This window comes from Melospiza melodia, chromosome 8, assembly GCF_035770615.1.
Source record: "Melospiza melodia melodia isolate bMelMel2 chromosome 8, bMelMel2.pri, whole genome shotgun sequence".
NCBI lineage: Eukaryota > Metazoa > Chordata > Aves > Passeriformes > Passerellidae > Melospiza > Melospiza melodia.
The window spans coordinates 21,430,189-21,448,968 of NC_086201.1; the positions used below are offsets into that span (position 1 = coordinate 21,430,189).

The 18,780-nt window shown below is 36.7% G+C and overlaps 1 long non-coding RNA gene across 1 annotated transcript; it reads left to right on the top strand.

Moving 5' to 3' along the window:
- Nucleotides 1–1,794: 1,794 nt before the first annotated feature.
- On the top strand, nucleotides 1,795–13,178 carry LOC134420990 (uncharacterized). Its single transcript, XR_010028483.1, has 3 exons — nucleotides 1,795–1,896; nucleotides 5,880–5,961; nucleotides 12,994–13,178. It is a non-coding gene; the product is annotated as an uncharacterized LOC134420990 (long non-coding RNA).
- Nucleotides 13,179–18,780: the final 5,602 nt, after the last annotated feature.

Here is an 18,780-nt window from a genome sequence, read left to right on the forward strand (position 1 = left end):
AGTAGACCTTTCTGCAAATAAGACACAGTGGAAACCCCCTGTGATCCAAACCAGACTGGGAAAAGCACTACACTTGACTGCACAGCTGCAAGGATGAAGCAAACTGGCCTCTGTTTGTTACTGCTGAGTTTGGTCTGGGAAGACCCATACTTAATGAGTAACATTAAATACATTATTTCTATTACACTTTTCTATTTCAAAGCACAGAAAAGACCTCCCTTTTGGCTGTCTGTAACTGCTGAAGAGCATTACATAATTAATTTCTCTCTTTAGCAGTAAAGCATCCTTTGATTTACACAAAACAAGTAGTCTGGTAGAATAAAAAAAAACAAAACACCACAAACAAACAAAAAATGGAGATAATTTCTAGTACTAAATTACACTTTAGCAACTAGTGGAAGTAGACTGACAAGTCTAATATAAAAGAATCTTTCATATTGCCTACTATCTTTTTATTTCTTGGTAACAGTAAGAGATAGTTTAACAGAACATTTACATCTGATTTGATGCAGAAAGTTTTTTTGAGAAATAAAAGCCCAAATTATAGCTGAGAGAACTTCGGCAAAGAAAATTCATCTTTCTCAGAAGAAACAATGTAAAGAAAAATTAGTGGTTGTAAAATGTATCACTAGCTCAGAGTTCCTAAGTGGAAGTTAGGCTGGTCTATTAAACTGGCAGCTTATCCTCTCGGAATATACTGTAACCACCTAACTCAGAGGAAAGCACAAGAACATTAAAGAACTGCTTTTGCACCTGTTATATTACGCTTTGCATTTTTAATGCTTAGCAGAAGCTGTTGGTGTTTAAAAATCTTCACCAAATGTATCCATGCAGCATGGAAAAATCTGAAGTCATTAAACCGCATATCATACAACAGAATCATCTTGCATTTAATGACCAGATTTCTGAAGCAATTACTAAATTGGCCCAAGCGCTGGCCTAGGGGGAAGCCAAGTTTCTCTTCATTGAGAGGAATGAGCCTGCCTGGTGCGCAGTGGCTGCGGGCGCCACGGGCAGGTGCCAGGCAGGGTGTGTGAGCCCAGCCAGGCAGGGCGCGCAGGCAGAGCTGCCACCGTGCAGCACCTGCCCGTGGTGCCTCCCCCTGCCAAGGCCAGCCAGCCTTTCTGCAGGGGGCACAAAGAGCCAGCCTTCCCTTCTCAATTGAATGCAATTGTATTTTCTTCGCACAGTCTACATCCTCGAGTTTTTCTCTCATATTTCCCTTGTGTTCCCATGATAACTCTACACAGAGTAAACATAAAAATTTGTTTTTAACTCCAGACAGGTATTTTGTAAATGCCAGAGGTAATGAGACAGCAAAAGTTTGGAAAAAAGTAAACAGCAGTCATAGCAGAATTGTGTTAAAGAAATTGGCTCATCTAATCTAAGATAGTAAAATGACCAAGTTCCAGGGCTGAATTCTTCCCAGAAGTAACACCATGACTTCACTCAGGAAGCATTACTCAGTAGGATTACAGCTGGAACATTTTCAACCTTAAGGATTCATCTTCAGAAACATCATTCTTGGAGTGCAAAATATCCTGTACCTCCCAGTCCTAGAATAGTTCTCTGTTAATAACTCACATTTTTGCATACCATAAACTTCAATTTACTTGTGAGTCATTCTGCTCTTCAGGAACTATGTAAAATACTAATTTTATGCCACTAACAGTTAAGAGTCTGAGGAACTAAGCTTTCATTGAAATACAGAATTTCCCTACACACACTTGAAAATCCTGTCTCCAATATCAAAATATTTAACTTTTTTTTTTTTTTTTTTTTTTTTTAATGGAAGAAAAATCCATTCAGTCACTTATGGCCTCCCTGTAAGGTTGATAACCTACATCCAGAGATACAAGATAATGTCATCTACCGTGAAGTGGACTGCTCTGTGTGGTGAGAAAAAGAAGTTGTTTTTATTTACTTATTTAAAAAAAAACCAAACCAACAAACAATACTCAAAACCCCAAGAAAACTGGCACTAATTGAAGCATGCAAAGCTGCATGACATGAACAGCTTTGGGGAGCTTTTTCTCTAGGTGTTTTAAACATGCTATGAAAATTTCTTGCCTGGTGAGGTAAAATAATGGATTGACAAAAATACAAACTCTACCTAGAAGGAATTGCAGTAAAGGAGTGTTTTTGTCCAGAGTGCACTAGAAAAAACATAATTTTCATAGTATCCTGATTTTCTTTCTATTTCACAAGAAATCAAACTGAGCAAGAGTGTCCTTGATTCCACTCATAAATGCTGCGAAGAAAACTGACAGTCCTTTGGCTTTTATTTTTCTTTAAAACTGATATGAGGTGGTGGTCTTGAATAAATATTTTCATCTGGAAAAACACGTTGAGTAATGTTTTTGGCCTCATTTTTGACCTCATTTAAACTTAGATTTTTTTCTTGAATATCTGTCATTCTTCTATGATTGTGAAAATGTGGTGCTTCCTTGGATGATCCCTTGGAAATTAGGTTAAAGTAACTCATCCCTAAAAGAGATTAATTCAAGAAACTGGAACTATCTATAGTTTCCTTTGCATTCCTCTCAAAGATGCTCTTGCTGCCACTGGTGGTGATTTTTTGTGCCAGACAGCCAATGTAAGAATTATGAGTTATTGGAAAGCTTTTCTGTATCTATCATGAAACTGTATTTTAATGTTAGTAGCTCAGATCACTAATCTAAGCCTGCCTCCTTGTGTGCCTGCATGCAAATTTGTAGTCACCACTCCTATTATCAGGTCACTGCTTCTAAGTGTACCCTCACAGACCAAAATGTCTCTTGAGGTAAAAGTAATTTAGTTATGTAGTTCTCCCTATTATTTCAGTCCAAAAAGCTCAGCTTAAATAGAGACTATCAGCTGAGTTGAAATGTTTTTTGCAATATGCACTGATGTGAGACCAGCAGACCTTTTTTCACTAAGGTGTCTTAAGTAGACTTGGATGGATCTTTAGTTTTAGCTGTGCTACGACATTTCCTTGAAAGCTCCCTTATCCATAAAAATAAAAAGTAAAAGGGGAGATACTTTTTCTTGTGACTGAAAGACATTTGGCTGTTGGTATTTATGTCCTTCAGTTTAGGGAATAACGAGTGGGAAATACACAGGCCTGATCACCGTGTGCTTTCCTACTTGTGTGAAGGTACAAGCTGTGTGCTAAACACTAACATCAGGCTCAGATGTTAGTGTTTAGCACACAGCTTGTACCTTCACACAAGTAAGTAAATAAAATCAGATTCTTCTTACGGATACCCATGTAGCAGTGAGTGAAAGTTGGGTAAACAGATTAAATTCTAAAATAATATGACATTGCATCCATTTGCCTTGAATAAGAATTTTAAAGTATTATCAATTTACTGTAATTCAATCCTTTAGCCCTTTACCACGTTTTTATTATGAAAATAAGAATACCTTTCATACACAGAGTGTTAAACAAAGATTTAGTAGGAGGTGTGGAGTGGCTTGGCTGGGAAATCATGTGAATATTATGCACATACATCTCCTGAGTAAACTGCTTAATGTTTCAGTTATTCTACTTCTGAAGAATTTCTGTTGGCAACAGGGCATTGGCCATACATTCAAAGTTTTGGGCAGAATCCGTTCTGGATGCAAGCTTGCATCCTGATTTTTATCCAATGACTGCTTTGAAATGAGGATGTTTTTACATGAGATAGTTCAGCACTTTAAAAATAATCATGGTTGAAAATACATGAAATTGAAGTAGGTATGCCACATAGAACATGTCAGATAAAGAAAGAGTTCATTTTGACACAAAATTTGTGGATATTAGCTAACTTGCACCTATAAACAGTGAATATTTTAATTTGTATTCTGGAGCAGCTGTAACTCCATGATGTTGATTGTAATTTCGTCTTTCACCGCCAGCAGAGGGAGCAGCAGTGACTGAGCTGCACAAACCGTGGGGGTTTAATCCACTCCATCAGCCAAATTCCCTCTGCAAACACTCTGAAAATAGTGCTACCAGCAGCAACCACAGAAAAATGTCTAAGGGTAGGAGTGATTCTCGAATACCTTTAAATATTCATATTTTCTTCAAAATAAACTCTTGTGCACTCCCCAGTTAAATAAAGAGTAGCAACAGCTTTGTGAAAACTACATGGCCTATGAGTGGTATTTGGAGTAAGATCAGAGATCTGACTACACAGACCATGGCAATCACATCTCATAAGCTAAAATCATGCTTCCAAAATGTTTAGCAAACTCTGTTTCTGATTTTGCAACTTAAACCTCAGTTCTGTGGGAAGACACATTTCAAATATGAAAAGTAAAGTTACTCAAAACCTAAGATTTTGAAAGATGTTGGAATACATTTCAAAATTGCCAGTGGAAATTTACAGTTGTTAAAGAAAACATGTAAGAGAAGATTGAATTTAAAGCAGTGTAGCCCATCTCCAGAGCTCTAGGTTTGAACACTTCTCCTGGGGGAGAAGTAACCCTCTGTTACACAACTCCTAAATGAGTTCTAATACACCAGTGAATATTTTGGTTGGCTTTGATGTTTTACCCATTTCAGTAATCATCTTCACTAAATATGAACACCCATACTATTGTCACTTAAGCTTATCTCCCATATTTTCTCCATATAGCAAAAGCATTTAATAGCAAGGAATCTGAGAGTTAACCAATGTCTATGTCCCACAGACATCATCCTAACAAAGACATTGTAGACCAGATGACAACACTGTGCACATGAACTCTGTCTTCCTTCAACCTTATCAGCACCTCTGATGGAAGATACTCTGACTACAAACCTGATGTGTTTATAAACACAGCCAAGCCCAGCAGCTCAGTCCCTGCCAGCGTCGTGCCAGTTCAGCTCATCCCAAAACTGAAAGCCTAGCTATCAGCAGCAGCCTGACCTTTACTACATTATTTCTGATGAATGTAAAGCAGTGATTATATTGGGGGAAATGGTAGTTATGGAGACTTCTTATTACAGGCAGAGAAAAGATCAAGGATTTTCTGGGGGTTTTGCAGGAGGAGGATTGAGGGATGTCAGAGTTCTGGGTTCTCCATCACTGGTGTCCCTCACCTGGCTGTAGGAGACAGTGCCTAAGGAAGCACTGCTGCAGGTTGCTCTCAGCCTCTCCCACCTGCTAAGGATCTGGTTAGAATGCCTGGTGGGTGGGAGGTGGACACATGCTATCTGAAATGTTCAGAGTCTTGTGAAAGTAAATTGTACTTAGTCACCAAAATTTCATTTATCCACTCTCAGTTTCCTGACATGTCACTGTCACTCTGGAGTCTCTTCTTAGCTATTGGTGCCAAGAATATGAAAAAATTAAATCTTCTTACCTTGGGAGGCTTTACAAAAATGACACACCACTCCTCAAAACCCAGATCAGCATGGCCCTCCCAGTTACTTATTTGATTGATGGCTGGGCATTGACCATAGATTTTTTTTTTTTTAATATCTGCAAAGAAAGAAATTTCATATCTTTCCTCATCAAAAGTATCTCTGATAAAGGTCAGTGTTGCTGCATCCAAACAGCTTATTCAGTGGGCTATGCTGCCATATGGGCTAAACAAAAGTCACAAGGCTTTATTTGTTGTTAAACAAATATAATTTTTAGCCACTTTGAAGAATGGGCAAAGGATGGATTACAAGTGTAACTGTATAATTTCTTCTGTTTATCACACAATACACAACAGTGCAGTTTGGTATGCAGCATGTGATATTATTAATTTATACAAATTCATGGTAATAACTAATATTAAAATCACTGTCATTAATTTTTGCCATTGCATTCCATGAAAGGGAAAATAAAGCACAGTTGCACTGTATATTTAACACAATCTATTTTAAAAATTTTGTTATATGTGATTCCTCTTGAATTTTTAAAATAATTTTTATAATTTGCTAGAATTGTCTACCATGTAGGAAAAGAACCAACTATTTCAGAAGTCAGAAGGATGAGGAGCACTACTAACAGCGCTACTAAGTCGGTAATTGAAGTTCTGTGTATCTCTTTCATATAGCTCTAGTCACTGGATATTAATGAATTATATGGTATTTACCAATGCAGCTTAAAGGGATTCTAATTTGTTGGATCCATAAGATATTTTTGTCTGCATCCAATAAAGGTGCCTAATTATCTTTAAAAAATATTGCTTTACAATGTTGCTTCCTGATCACTGTGTGTGTCACTACTTAAATCAGAGATATTTTTGCCACTAGTACTAAAGTTTCCACATGCTATAAGTGCATACATATTCATTAGCAACATGATTGTTTACTTTCCTATGGCTTAATTTGCCCAAGTATACAGAAATCTGCTGTAATGTTTTCATTGAAGATGACAAATATGCAATGATACCCTAGGCTGTCTGGTTTCGGTTGTGATCCATAAGGGCATGTGCCATTTAACAACCAATAAAATATGACAGGCATATACAGTTCTGTCTGAGTAGGAAAGGAAATTTTATTGCTCAGGTTTTAGTCACACATGCCTTACATAAAGTTGTACAGTCAGATCAGTATTTTATTATTACTTACCATATGTGTTACACCCCCTAGGCATGGAAGAGCAAGCTCAAAAGCATTAACCTTATCTGCAGAAGAAGAAATTACTTCAAATAAGTTTATAGTCAATACAGTCTTTCTTTAGGAACAAAACAAAAAAAACTGGAAACAAATCTACAAAGCTCATAGACTTCAGCCACAAAAGAAAGGAACCAATATTAGTTTTATCATCTTCTTTCTTAAACACCACATCTCCTCTCACACACTGAAGTAATTCAGTATGGATCACTATAATTCACTATGGATCACTGACATCAATAAGTGCTATCTGTCATCTCCCTACCCACTGAATCCCCCCAAAACTCCTGCTATTGGGGGTCTTGGCCTCACACAGAGAGAACATTGCTAATTTTTTCATAAGGTTTTGTGCATAAGTTTATCAGAACCACCAGGTATGCTGTTCAGGGATAGATCCATGGTGAGCAGAGGACTCAGCAGGACACATCTGCACTCTGTTCACACTTCTCGGGTTCTTTGTACAGCTCAGCAGGGGAGGGCAAAGGGAAAGGTGATGATTTTGAGGCACTTCTGCAGTTACAGAAGAATTCCAAAACAAATTCCACTGTCTTGTTATTTCAGACTATATGATGATATTTTCTTCAACACACATGTGAACCAGAATTTATTTTTATGAGGTACTACGGGTGTTTATCTCCACCAGTTGAAGAAGTATGCTAACAGCCTGCAAAGCATTACAGGGGTAGGATGTGAACCTACACAGGCTATGAATTTATAAATGCCAAAGGAGTGTAGTAGTAGCAACATGCAAATTGAAGTTCAGAAAGCCAGCAAATCTTACTTTAAGATCAGCTGATGCAAGGTACCAACCTAGTTATTTTTTGGAAAAACAAGTACTTTTGCAGCACCAGACTGAGGGACTGAATGATCAGTAGGCAATGACCTGACAATGATTGATTCATGATAGAAGAAAGGGACAGAAAATAAGTTGTATTTCAGATTCCAGCATGCAATACCAAAAACACTGAGCAAGGTCTCTGAAAGCCAAGCAAGGAAGCTTGTCAGATTTTCTTTTTCTTTGGGCACTTTATCTATCAAGACAAACTGATAAAAACCACTACAATATCTTCATTTAAAATGTTCTAGATACTTTTAAGTCTGAGATATTTTTAAGCAACTTTGCCAGAAATAAAGGAAAATTGAAGAAACAGCATCAAGAATATATAAGACATTTATTCTGAATAAAGTTGCTAATCTCAAGCTTCAAATAAACTAATATAGTGTTCACCCAAGCAAAATTTCAGTGCAAGCAATGTAGAAAGCAGAAAAATAGTGTGATTTTTCTCTGCAATCACATATTTCCACAGAAGTAGTGTTTTTTCATATGTAACCAATGCTTGGTGACTTTATGGCTGACTATAGAAGTCTGAGGATTACAGAACCATTGCTTGAAGAGTAAACACTTGAATTAGTTGCTGATATTTTTTTCTGATTCTATTTTTTTTTTTTTTAATAAAGTGATTTAGGGTTTGTGAGCAGCTACCTATAATAAAAAACAATCCATTTGAAACACTGGAGAGTGCAAGTAGAAGGTGTTAATTATAGCTAAATGCCCAATTCCCCTCCCTCCTCTGGGCTAAACCCTACAGTTTTAGGCTGCTTTCATTTCAGTAACCATTTGATCTTTCCCTGGAGAGGATTTTGTACTATTTCTTTTAATCTTCTCTGCATGCAGCTCAAAACTGGCTTGCTGAACTCAATTTAAGTCAGCGTTTGCGTTTATGAGGAGAGGATCGCAGGGTCTACAACAAACCAAATAAAAATAATGTTTATAAATGTCAGTTAAAGAAAATTGGTGAAGTAAAGTTAGGTGCATATGGGTGCATACATACAAATTTTAGAATGATCCTGTTACTCCCTCTGCTTACTATGATCTGTAGGGAAAATATAATTTAGAAACCTTAGACCTTTGGTAAGCTTTTACTACAGTATCTTTTCACAACAATAATGAACAATTAAGCAAGCAATTTAAAAACATTTTGAGAATAAAACCCACTGATGTTTCACTCTATACACGTAAGGATCTTCTGTGACTGTGAGTAATTAACCAGACAGAACAAAGTTAAACAAACACATAAATCTTTGCTGGGTGGACATTCTATGCACTAAATAATGCAACATGTCCACTGTCATCAGATAACGCACACTGTGCTAAATTCCAGAGAGCCACATTTTGGCACTAGCATCAGTGCCAAACTGACTTACCTTGTGACTTTTACCTCTATGGATCAAGTCTCCAGAAATCAAAATGGCTCAAACTAGATGGGGTTTACCTTAAGGTAAAAGCAGGTCATGCAGTCAGCTAAAAAATTGCAACATGTGTCTACCCACCTCAAAATATTGCTCCATATCTCATTCCTTTTGTAAGAATGTTTATAAATCCACAAGACTTATTTTCCACATGCATTATTTTAATAAAGTTCCAGAGAGACATTCATTTCCCAACTTCCTGCTAGCACTGCAATAGGTAAATATGCTGCTGGTGCTAGCCAGAGTCATGTCCACAGTTGGGTTCAAGCAAAGTGACAAATCAGCAGCAAGATCCAAATGCACACAGGAGAAGTTACAGAAATATCCTAATTATGCTTACAACAGAAAAATATACTGACAGAAGAACTGAATAAATATTTCACAAACAAAGGAAAAATCAAGATACAAGGAAAATTAAAAAATAGAGAAAGAAGAAAGGAGAAATCTAGCACAATATGTACTGTCTGGACCCCATAGAACAAGGATTTCCATGCATTAATATAACAAAAATACAAGTTGGTAACTTCATTTGGATTGCCCCTACCAGTCCAAATAAAACCCATCAAAGCAAATTTACACTTACACTCCGTTATAACTGACTAATTTCAGAGTTGTTGAATTTAGGAGAATTATATAACTGGAACCAGAACTTAATGTACTGAGAGTTGAGTTTTACTAAGATGAAATATCAACTCACGTTTATTATGAATGTTGGTTGTTTTAATACCCTGAATTTAGATACAGAAGATTAGATGTAATGTGTTCTTTCCACATATCACAAGTAATCCAGCTCTTTTAACTGTAAATGCTGCAAGATTTTTTTCTTACCTAAAAATACAAGCAAATTGTTTAAAATTAAACCATTTTTTCAGCACATGTAAAAATGTGTAAATGACAGAACTGGCAGTATGATGATTGCTTTACAGATAGCATTTTCTTCATCATCTTCAAGGACATCCAGATTTATGATCTAATCACTCAGCCCTTTAACAGGATGCATTTGAGTTTGATTAAAAAAGAAAACAAACAGCAGAGTGGATTTATTAATGAAATCTGGGTGACCTTTTCACATACGGAATGCTCTCAAAATAGCAACTTTAAAGCTGAATATGGTCTCCTTAGCTGCTTTACCTTCTCCCATCCTAGTGTACAGCATGCTTTTGGTGTGCTTTTTTAAATTGGCAAGTGCAAATTTTGGGAAACCATTTCCCCCTCCCCCTGCTTGAACTTTAATTGCTTAACCTACATCCTAATTCAAGTTGCTCATAAAGCTCAGCCTTTGTTGTAGGTCCCACAGCTGCGTTATGTCAGTAGCAAGTAAAACCTTCACAGAGTTCCGGAATGCTGCAAGACATTTTATAGGTGCTGCAATAAAAGGCAAATTGAATTTACAAAAATGCATTTGTCACTGATTAAAAACTTACAAAGTTAATTGGAAACACAGTGTAGGTGTTGCCACACAACTAGAGGTGTAATTGGTGGTTTTAATTCAGCTGGAGCATGGGGCAGAGTAGCTGTTCATGTAAGGCCAGCAATCTTTTTCATATTCCTTTTCTCTTGAAGAAACAGGGTGTTTTTACTGGAAGACTTGCATGAATGGTCAATAGCATTAAGATGTCAGCTAAGGAATAGGGACCACTTCCATGCTCAGCTCTCAAGGCTGTATCCAAGTGAAATTTGCAAGTACCAGTCAGTGCCCATTAGTAATTGCAGGGTCCATTGGGAAAGTTTTCCAGGCTTTTTCTTGTTTTAAGTTGGCAAAACTGACACCACTGTAACAACCACTGCTTCAGCAAGTGAGGAGGGGAGAGGGAGGTACCCAACAGCCCTGGCAGTCAGCACCCTCCCCCTGGAGCTGAGTGAATTATCTCCACATAATCCACTTAACCTTTGCCATTGTGGGACCTGGGAAGCTGAAGGTATTTTTAAACTTGAGTCTTTTAATTGCCATTTTATAGTGTCACTAGTCCAGCTCAGCTGGAAGGAGGAGGATTGGAAAATAGTTCCATGAGGCAATAGCTTTTCACCTCAGCTAGGAGTCCTAATTATTATTGGTTTTGTGGCTCACCGTCCTCTAAGCCTGTGGGGACAGTGATCTACAGTGAGGCCACAGGTGATGGAGTTTCTTTAATGGATCACCATTTCTGGTTAACGTGGCTAAAATATCAGAGATTCCAAACTACTTACAATGTTTAACTTGGGTAACAAACATACTGTCATCAATTCTCAATATGCAGAAAAATCCAAGCAAACACAAAATGTTGTGGAAACAGCTCTGTGACAATAAAGTTGAGTAATATGAGAAAGTTCCTTTGTAATTTCTATTCTTGGCAAGCTCCACTTGATATTAAATTTATTATTTTATTATTTACTTGATATTAAATTTCTTTAAATCCCACATAATCCCTTTATTGGAAAAATGTGTCTTGAACAAATGCTGAAGGATGCTTCTGGGTAGTTTTCCAAAGACAAGCTATGGAAAATTTAATTAGGATGTGATTGGTTCAGTAGATTGCAATTGCCTGTGAGAGCCTTCTTCTATATTTTTATTCATGGCTGCTTAAAATTTAAATAACACTAACCTATTTTATTGGTGAATATTCCACTGTGCTGGGCTGTATGTATGTCCACATTTCAGAGATCATCAAATCAGGTTAGGAACCATGCATGTGTTCTTCACAGAGACACTAAGAAATGGACACTGCACCTTTTCCTGGAATTTTGCAAAAAGCCATAAAGAGTTAAGCATTCAGCTTCTCTGTACATCTAAATTTTAGAGTCATTGGATCATATAGGTCCCTTCAAGATCTCTGGGTAAAAATGGGATACTGATCCCTTTTATGAATACTCAGGAAATTCTCAGTCCTATAGGTTTGACTCCTTATTCTCTTTACAGTTTTAAGCTTCCCACCCACTGGTAGAGACGAAGGGAGCACATGGATATCTCACACACTGTGTGTGCTCATACTTCACTGGGCAAGGATGTGGCAGTGCTATAATGTTAGTTACTTTGCAGCAATGCAGATAATCAGTGTCCATCATGCCTGTGCTATATATACCACTCCCCAAAACCCCAATGGTGCACACTCCCAGAGCGTTTCTGAAAGGGAATTACTAACTCAACCATCTCCCTTATTAACATTCTTTGGCACATACTCAACCAATAGAAAACCTCCCTGTGTGAGGCTTTAGCATCAGTACAGAAAGAGAATTATTCTGGAAAATTCATGTCAAAACAGACTTGCTGTTTCTCACCACAGTGTCTGTGTCATCTCCTTGATCTTTTATTAATGATAAGGAAGTGAACAGCAGTAGTCAGGACTCAGAAGTAACAGCAGGGATGGTCCAAATATTCCATTCCCATTCCTGTTTCTAAAATTCAGCAATATATATGGGAAAGTCCCTATTAATATTTTCACTTGCAATCTTTGAAAAGAAATACAGAGTAGACTAGGAGAAACAAACAAATAAAAAAGGATTTCTAAACCTAAATGTATACTTTTATCCAGGCATACTGAGCAAGAAAGATACCCACTTTGTTTGGTATCCCTTCTCACCTTCACATGTTTGTATCAGATGCTCAGCTTTTCAGAGATTTTAGATAATTGAGAGGAAGAGAGAATGCCACGGAAGACTGTAGTCATGTCTGTGACTTAGCCAGGTCCTCCACTGGGACAGTTCCGGGCTAGAATTTCAGCAGATTTTTGTGAATTTTTTTTTCTTGACCCATATACCAAGATGACTAAAAATATATATAAGAAGGAAGAAATTGAATTAAATAAAAGACAAAGTGTTTGGCCTGCTTTTCTAATTTTTCTTTTATTTCTGTAGTTAAGACTTCATTGGAATGATCAGCATTAATATAAGATTTTGCAGTGAAAGGACGAGCAGAAAGACGGGGCTGCTGTCTTTGATTCAAGACGAAAGGGGCAGCACATCAGCCATACCTTTCTTTCCATTAGACAGCTTCCAGATACAAAACAGATTGAACAAAACCCTGTATTCATCTTGATATTTGAGTGTTCAGAACCAATTTAAGTATCTGATCTGATTTGGATGTTAATGTAAATTTTTTAGATGAGGATTTAGAAACAGAGAGGTTTTGTAATCAAATTATAAAGATTCTCTTGTTTCCAACTCAACCTAATTTTCTTTAACTTTCCCCACCCCTTTTCTCTTTTGTATAGAAACCTTGGAGGCATTTCCAGGTTATACATGAAGAGCTGAGATTCTCCTCTGAGAAGATTCCTTTGTGTCTGGCTATGGCCATTACAGACACATGCAAGTCTTAATACCTTCCCCCTGATAAATCCATGGAAGAGCCATAGAGCCACACCCCAGGCATTCAGCTTCTCATCCTTCCTGAACAGCTGTGAGCATTTTATATATATATATATATATATATATATATATATATATATATATATATATATAGCTTACATTCATGTTTCCTCTGGTAGGAATGGTCACAAGATGGAGAGGGAGAAAAAGCTTTCAGAGCTTTACTGGCAGCTGCTGAGTACAGGAGCTGATATTACCTAAAGTGATCTTTTACATAGCCAGGGAAAAGTTTCTTTTTTATGTTCTCTTTAGCAGCTTAACTTTGCTTGCAGCTGATCAGAATGATCTTTCACTGAGTCACAATAAGGTTCTTAAGATCTCAGTCATACTTTTCCCCACGGAGGAAGAGCACCTCTCACTGTCAGCTGAAGGACTGTGACTCCAGAATAAAGTGAGAGCAGAAATGAAGCCTTGGGAAGGAACATGGTGCTTCCCTCCTTTCTGCAATCGGCTGCAGCTGACCAAACAGCAGACAGACAGCTCCTAAAATTGTACATGTGCATTATACCATAAACTAAATTGGAAGTTACATACCCATATACCCTCTACCTCCACCGTATTCATCTCTGCCGTATAGGTGCATATATTGCTACCTCTCACACAAAAAAATTTTTACCTTTATATGCTTGAAAATACCAGGGTGGTGGAACACAGTGTTGAACAATTTAGCCAATTTCATTCTTTCACTTTCATGAAAATGAGACATGATACTATTGCTATTAATTTAATAATATTATCCAAAGCTGGTAAAATCCTTATCACTGCTATCTGATCTCAAATTAGAGAAAAAATAATCACCCATTTCTTACAAGACCTTTATAGTTAAGCCAGGCCAGGTTGCCCAAAGAGACCTGCAAGATCTCATGGACAGGAGCTCAAAGAGTTTTGATTAATGAACCTAAGTCATGAATTGCCATCTCCTTTCTGTTACCATCACCCTTATCACTAGCACAATTCATAAGCTTCTTTTGTGTTTGAAAATAAATGTATGTTGTACTTGCTCACCTGCTTAGGATGAAATGTGAGGGAAATTGTCAAAACAGAAAAGGTTCACAGTGTAATCAAGAAACAAAGTATTCTTTCCATCCCATTATAGTTTCCTTGTATCACACTTCCTTCTCAACTAGAAGATGTTATTGTAGTGGTGAAGAGAGATAGAAATTGTGATTGCATTTCAACAACTTAGGGCAGATATCATACATTCACATATTGGTTTATTTTAATTTTCAGAGAGGGTTGTTTTTTTCATATATTATTTTCTGAGTATAGGAGTAATAGAGGAGTGAAACAAAGAAAATAAAGAAGATCTGTGGGTGATGCACCAGTTGTTAGAAGGACAGAAAACAATGTTTGGAAAGTAGGAGCTGTGAATATTTGCAAGTCATTGATGAAAAGCAGCTGGAAGAGATGTCACAGAAGGACAAAGAGAGACCTAACGTGGTTCTTCAAGATGTAGATGGAAATTCTGGGAAAAACGTGGACATTGGTAATAATAGTGATGCATGTGACATCAAATCTATTTCTGAGGCAGCATGTTTGGCATGGGATGTACCCACCCTTAGGAAATATGGTGACATATCAGAAAAACTCTGAGGAAAAAAATCCCTGAAAGTGGGAACCTACCTTTCTGTAGAGTTTTGTAATAAGCTGAGTCTGTTTAGTTCAGTCAATTAAGATAGAATTTGATCATGGTCCATAATTATCTACAGATGAAGACATCTGATACCTATAAACAGACGCAAGTATAGGAACATCCAATGACTGAAGAAAAGACAGTGAAGCATAAAGCAAGAATAAAGTGCAAAAGGTACTTATACACTGGAACTATTTCCACATGGAAGATTCATCTTCATCTGAAGATTTTATATCAAGCTTAATGTCAGTCTGAAGAGACAGGCTACCTTGCCAAGAACTCAGAAGCTTGATGCATGGACCGTGAGGTGAATTTCTACTGCCTCTTTTATGCAGGAGGCCAGGTACTACAGATGAATGCAGGGTTGATGAAGGATTAATGAGAGCTTGTGATCATTGCTGATAAATGTAAGCTCCTAGAGAATGAGTATGTCTGCCTATTCAAAGATTAAAGAGATTTTGAAGATATTGGTTGGTTTGGCTGAATGAGCTGTTGTTCAGTTATATACCACAAAACTTCATTTTTAATCAGAAGAAAAGGCATATGATAATTTGTTTGCAATATGAATCTGAAAGTCTATTGACAGGAGCCAATTGTCCATAAAGTACAGCATATTACCTAAACTACTAAAAAAATAATTACCTAATTATATAAATATTTTAGAATTCTTACCCTGTAACTGGTTTTCTGGTTTAGTCAGAGTGTCTTTAGAGTCCTCATCTGTAGAAGCTGCTTCAGTATGCAGAGCTCCTAATAAATGGAAACAATATGAGAAGCATTCACATTATTAATGTAGTTTTATGTTGATTAGAGATCAGTTCTGCTGTAACTTTTTATTATATTCTGACCAGAACAATAAGCTATATCCAAGACAAGGACATCAGAAGTCTAATCAGTTCAGTATTTTCTTTGAAAGTCCTTTCCAAATTATTCTTGGAAGAGTTTGCTTCATGAAAACTAAGGAATATCAAGCTCATGGTGTTATGAAGCAACTCAATCCAAGATGACTACCTTGAGTGGCAGTAGTTTGCTTAGAGCTGATTTCTTCATACACTTTACCATGTTGTTTTGCCCTTATTGAATTTAGCTACCATTTTATTGCCCCGACAGTTATTATGACGGCTGCAGACAATTTCTATTTATGGTTTTACATTTGACTATTCTCAATAATAGCATATCTTCAAACTTTGTCCTTGGATAAAATGAATCCTTTTCCCAGCTTAGCCCTTAATTGAAAAAAAGAGAGAAATAAAGGGAAATATCTTTAAATGTATATGCAAATATAGAAAAATGTACATTAAAACACCATTTCATCTGCTATTTTTCTTCTTTTAATTTCCCTCAGACATTTTCAGGTTAGTATTATAAAAAATTTCAATCTCTGTGGAAAATTAGTGACAGATTATGAATATTTCTTTAATCACAGATTCTGAGTATTGGTAACATTATTTCTAAGGTATATGCTATCTGACTTACAAATCTTACATTTTATTGACTGTCTCATTTTGCTTTCTTTCATATTTCATATTTATGATATGTCCAAACATACCCCTGTTTTGTTAAGTAGGAATCTGTGTGGTCTTTGATATAAGGCATAATTTATCTGACAAGGAAATATGAGATGGCGCCCTGCATCTGCATTTAGTTGATGGATTGAGAATTTTTAGCATTGCAGCAAGACAGATTCTCATCCAATGTGTCATGGAAGGAGAGTTCTCTTAATCTGTTCTCCCGTGAATTAAAATACATGTATATGTATTTTGAGGAGCAATTTTTGAAGTTCTTTATTGGAGGTAGTTAGCAGGGTTTTCATACATATCTGACATTCAAATACTAAAAGTGATTGATGCTATTATCTGTTCATAAGGGTATTTTTATACCCATGAGAAGTGAGTGCTCCATTCTGACAAGTCTTCAGAAAATATCACTAACATTGCAAATGAAGACTAGCCCTTGGTAGCACATTGAGGCTGGATATAAATATAACCTTTTACTAGCAAGGCAAACTTGATGTGAGTTTGTGCTTGTAATTAAACTTTCTGCCATCTAAACATCAGTCAGCCCCATTAAAAAATTCTTAGTTCCTAATTGCATTATTCTTCTCCGTGGTTTTTCATTGGGGTGTATGGCACACCAAGAGCTCTCAGAGACTCCAGTAAACTGTGGTATGATTGAACTTGCCATCTTATACAGACTTCTGCTCATTACTATTTCTGTTTATCATCTTCACAGCCCTTCCAGCTATCACTTAAACTTATGGGATGCCTTCAATCTGAGACAACTGTCTTTTAACACTTACGTATTTTTTAATGCCAATGCAATCCCTGGTCACTGGTACTTCTTGAGACATTTTCATATGGAATATAAAGACAGGTTTTTGGTCATCTTTTCTGACAGAGTTCTGCTTCTTAAGTATTATAAAGCTATTTTAGAGCCCTGGGAATGCTAATACACCTTAACAGAACAATGGCAATCTGTGTTATAATCAGTATCAAGACTGCACTTGTAAAAACTTCCTGAAATGCAAATTTTGTATTTTCATGACATCTTACAGAGCCTCTAAGGACTGAACTGGTAATCTGGAAAGCTTGTAATTTGTTGTCTGAATAAGGATTGCAGAAATCAGACAGCATATTTCAAAATTAAAATGAAAATAAAGGTATTATATTACAATGGCCTCCTTCAATTGTAGCTACCTCTCTCTGGCTTTTACCTTGCCTGCAGATTTGTGCAATAAAATAATTGACATTTTTCATCATTATGTCTTTATATCTTTCATGAGAGAACCACTTTCCTAGTTATCTTTATTCAATGCTGTAAAAAAAAAAAAGTCCCTTACTTCTTAAAACAATGCCTTTTAAAAGCTTTCAGTTTAGAGCTAGTGTTAGGCCATGATGGATTTCTGTATAGTTGATTTCCTGACACTGTTTCTTACTAACCTTTCCTGACAGCTTCTGGATTACTCTACCTGGTAATTTGCACTATAATAATGGCTACAGTGAGATGTCTCCTAACTATTTCCCTTATTTTTAACAAGATTCTTAACACCCTCTGTAGGTGACAAAATGCAGTTACAGACATAAAGTGTCCCCTCGAGGAAGGCTGTTCACAGATGCCACCAGTACTTTAGTAGTGCAACTGTTAAATGAAACAAAAACAAAGAATCAGATTTTCTAAACATCCAGTTCAAATAAAAATTTAATTAAAAGTTATGAAGGCATTTTACTGATTAACAATCTTAGTAATTAAATACTGTCATTGACTTTTTTTTTTGGTTGGATTTGTTCTTCCTTGGAGATCTCTAATTGTGGTATGGCTTTACATTTATTGATAACTCTTTTTGATGAATACAGATGCCACCTTTTATGGCAGTCGTTGACAGAGTAATCATATTGTGAGAAATACCAGGCTTCTGTAGTAACAGGTGTTGCAGTTATACATGCTGATATCCACTGGGAAAATGTGTTTGCTGCTATCATGGGTACACAATAAATTGAAGGTGCAATAAAGCACGAGCTAACATTTTGAAAATCCTTACAACTCTAGGAACTTTATTGCAGATTACAAGCACTTTGATCTCTGTCCAGTACTTAAGTCTTAATTATCAGACTAATTGCACAGACTATGTTCATTTTCAGTGGTAATTCTTTTGTGAAATGTTATGTGAAATGATGTGCTATGGAGGAAAAGGTTCTGCAGTTTTGCCCAGGGCCACTGCAATGCAACTGTTTGAGAGACTACAAAGCAAATCCAGAGTCATCAATGCCCAAGTGTGTAGGCTCTGCCAAAAAGCCAGATGCTGCTATGGGGAGCATTACATATCTTTTCTAGTTTGGCACCTGGGTCCTGCTGTGAGCAGCCACGTCTAATGCCTGTCTGTAACTTCAGATTCTACTGGTGCCTAAATATCAGCCTTTTTTGGTCATGTGTATAGATGAAGATTCCCTTTGAATCCCTCTTCCCCACCATTAGTCATTCAGATTGATTCCAAAGCTAATTG